Raw genomic sequence first — 4,301 nt, 5'->3', positions numbered from 1 at the left:
ACACACACACACACACACACACACACACAGAGAGAGAGAGAGAGAGAGAGAGAGAGAAAAGAATTTTAAAATTCCAATCATAACCATTCAGAGCCATTAATGAGAAACTGGACTTTAACAATCGAATCCTGGAAAACATTCCAGGGAATTACTTGCTTCGCTGCCTGACCCTGAAGACAGCCTACTGTCCCAGCATTCTTGAACACAGATTTGAGAGCACTAACAGAGAGTCTGCGTCTTTGCTCACTGCACAAATCGACTCGGACGGTGCAGCAGACAGATGACTTTTGTACAGTTGAGGAGGTCAAAGAAATTAGCAAGAAGGGCAGCTGCTTAGAGGAAGCAAAGCAGAGGCAAGGGTTTGGAGAGCCAGGCTGGAATGTAGCACCCTGGGACAAGAAAGAATAACGAGATTGGAAAACCGGGCTGCTGCCTTGTTCAAGCATATGGCAAAGGAGAAAGGAGATTAACACAAAGCCTTGGATTCTAACTGTTTAGTATCTCATGGAATGTGTGCAAGTCATGCGTAGAAGCCTTGCCCTTAGCTGGTAGGCTACCTCCTATGGGCCTCCAAATAGCCATGTCCACATTACCTACCAAATAGATCACTGAATCAAACTTGTAGGAGTTGTTATGTAGAATGAGAAAAAACCTGTTCAATCAAAGGCTTGGTTTTCTCTCCTTTTCTATTTCTGGAAGTGACCTAAGTGCAGTTCTCAAAGTCTACTTGCCTCCCACACTTTATCTATCAGTCCTGTTTCTTTGTTTCCTCCTTGTTAATTCAGCATGTATTACTTAAAGCCCTTGGACACACCAGGCCCTGAGTAAAGGTAGTGCAGCTGTTCTCATCCTGGAGTTACAGAAGACGGAGGACGACCAGGCTATTTCAAAGCAATGTGATTAGGATGGCATTAGGAGAAATCAGCAAGCACAGCGGAAGGGCTTAGAAGGCACCAGCTCCGTGGGAGGGTAGTGGACACCGGCAAGGGAAGACTGTCACAAGTCCCTGCCACTGATCACTCTGAACTGTCACCGGTCTCCTTGAAAATATTTTGATACTTCACCTGGTTTTGGGAGTAAGTGCTAAAATCAGTTTGAGAAGACATAGGTGGAAGGAGTCAGGGAACCACAGCACAAAGCTGTCTCCCTTTATCAACAGGCTACACAAATGCGCAATTACAAACGTTCTGATGTCTGTATTTGATAATCCATGTGGAAACCAACTCCAACTGAGTTTGATTCCTTTGTTCTCTTACCCCCAAACATAAATCAAAGTATTAATGGCCTTAAAACTGACCTAAGTGACAAAAAAAAGGCCTTAAAAAATATTTTTGTCTCTCCACAAATCCCCTCATTTACTATTTTAAAGGAGGCCTTTCCTTCCCCTTTCTTCCCCTGAAGAAATGAAGGACTCTGAGAGATTGAAATGTCCTTTGCCTAATGAGTTACAGAGAGATGAACCTTGAAATAAGCATGTGTCATAGATCACCTGAGCTGTGGCATTAAGAGAAAAGTTAACTTCTAAAAGGAGTGTGCGATTAAAAAAAAGAAAGAGGGCTTCCCTGGTGGCGCAGTGGTTGAGAGTCCACCTGCCAATGCAGGGGACACGGGCTCGTGCCCCGGTCCGGGAAGATCCCACATGCCGCGGAGCGGTTGGGCCCGTGAGCCATGGCCACTGAGCCTGCGCGTCCGGAGCCTGTGCTCCACAACGGGAGAGGCCACAACAGTGAGAGGCCCATGTACAGCAAAAAAAAAAAAAAAAAAAAAAGAAAAAGAAAGAAAGAAAGAAAAAAAGGATCTGTAATTTTTCCATGCAGACAATAGATATTTCTCAGGAAAAGAGTATGGGGTTAGTAAGGTTAGTTTGTATTCTAACTGTCCAGAGTCTGCTCACACTGTCTCTCCCACTCAATCTCAAAGAGCTCTACCTAACCTGAAGTCAGTACTAAAATTTGACCGCATATACTTTGGTTTCCACACCTCTAGACAAGCTTCCTGGGAAGAATCCAAGTTGGAATGGAGTCAAGGAGAAAAACAATTTGAGGCCAAAACACATTATTACTGCCTTTTTTTTTTTTTTTGAAAACATTATCACAAGACTAAAATCAATCAAATCTAAAAGAATGTTTTAATAGTCCCACTGCCGGGGGAAGAGTTGCTCACTCTGGCTAATGGGGAAAAATTCCTGGTTCCAAGGGATCAGATGTAGAGTCTGGCCCAGGCTGACCTCAGAATCATTCTTCCAACGTACAAGCCATTAAAAGAAAATAGAACTCACAAACTTTCACTGACTGGGAGATGTGCAACGCTTTTCACTTTCTGCAGTAAAAATATAAATTAAAAATGTAAGGAGATGTCAGTTTACCTCTCTCTAGGTTGCTTCTGGGTTGGAGCACAGATTTCACTAAACATATTTGTTCTATGTCTACTTAAGAGTTCCAAGATTGAGGAGATATTTTAAAAATCATCTCCTACATGTTTCATTGACATTCTGGAAGGTGTTTTTTATTCACTTAAGAACTGTTTTGTCCTTCGGGATGTTCACTGAGGAGAGACTGCTATGGATGTTTGTAGCAGAATGCAACCTGCCATCACTTCAGAAAGCATGAGTAGTTTCTCTCCTGATAAGGATCTGCAGTGACACTTGACTATCTTGCATTTGACTCAAGGATACTGCCTATTCAATTCACTCTCCTAAAGTCCCAGTTTTCTTACCTAAATTTTGGCAACCACAAAAAAATCTTTTATCTTCTCCCACTTTAACCCCTCCTAGGAAATATACACACAGGAGATTTACACAACAAGAATACACTGAAAGCATTTGAAGGTTAGAGTCTTTTCAACATTTCACCTGAGCCTCTCCCCAGTAGACTAGGGAAGCCACCACTCTAGCTATCATTTGCCTTCCCTACTCATTTTGGTGAAATTGGAGGTCAAAACTGAGCTCTGTTTTATACCGGTACCCATCTTCGTCTCACCTTAGTGTTGACAGATGTTTTAGAAACACCTCTTCAACTTGTTAGGAAATTCCTTTCTCCTGAGCTCTTGCTGACAAGTTAAAGCCAAGCAGTATTCTTTGTTTCTTTTCAATTTAGGCAACAGGTAAAATAACTTTCTTTGTGCCTAGCAGGGATAATTTATCTTCGTCATTGCACAAAACCTTCTACACTTGAACAGCCTGCAGTATGACTATAAAGGAAACAAGCAGAAGGGCAAAGCAGAAATGTCCTAAGGAAAGATTGTCACTTTTCCTTCCAAAGCATGCAATAGTAGAGCGTTTGTGAAATAAAAACATAAATAGCTTAAAAATAAGAAAACATTATCTATAATGCTAAGGCATTATTTATCATACTGCTCAGAGCAGACAACATGTAAAATCAATGCTATTGTTGCAATCATGGTAAAACCTCCTGAAGACGTTGATGAAAGAAGAAAGCCCTCTGTATTCCTCATTTCACCCTCTGAAGAGTCACCTTGATGACACTAAAAGGAAAAGACAGATGCAAGAATAACAAAGAGGGCCTCATTCCACCTGCATCAGTCACCTGGGACAAAAGGAAAGTGAGAGAGAAAAAAACAGATTAAATAGCACAAGATAAGCTGAATCCCAGAAAAATAGGAATGTGGAGATGCAGAGCTGCTTAGAATAAAAATGGAGACCATTCCAGGTGAAATAAAGAGGTCCTCAATTTAGAGCAGCATTTTCTATTTCATGATATATAGCCTAAAATATTGATTATAGTCAAAGCTAGATTCAGAAAAATTGTTCATATGAATTTCTTATGGTGCCAGTAGGATTATACTATGACACTGTGCTGATTCTGTAACTCACTCATCCAGCAGACATGGATTGAGCTGTGGAATTAAAGGAAATCAAAGGGCCAAGTGCCAGGCACTGTGCTAGGCACTAGAAATCCAAAGATGCACAAGAGAAAGGCACTACCCATTGGGGAGAGGAATTCTGAAATCCAGCCAGCCTGTATGTAATGATTCCAAAGGATATCCCAAAGCAATGATTCCTAAACTTTAACGTCCACATGAATTACGTAACGATCCTGTTCGAAGAACCTTATTCAGAAGATTCTGACAAGACCCCCAAGTAATGTTGATGTTACTGTCTTTGGGCTCCACTTTGAGTAGCAGGCCCCAAATCACAGTTGATTTCAGCTATTTCAGCAACAACGGATGACACGGGGATGAGAGGGAGCAATTATCTGACTGTGCTTTTGCTGTGCATGCTACCTGGGCAGCAAGACTGAGGTCTCTGTGGCCCATGATTCTGTACAGACAGAAGACGGTGA

Source organism: Delphinapterus leucas, chromosome 3 (assembly GCF_059928025.1).
Source record: "Delphinapterus leucas isolate spDelLeu-1000000601 "Yukka" chromosome 3, BTC_Dleu_Yukka2, whole genome shotgun sequence".
Lineage (NCBI taxonomy): Eukaryota > Metazoa > Chordata > Mammalia > Artiodactyla > Monodontidae > Delphinapterus > Delphinapterus leucas.
The sequence above is the reverse complement of the archived record's forward strand: the minus strand, read 5'-3'. Positions refer to the sequence as shown.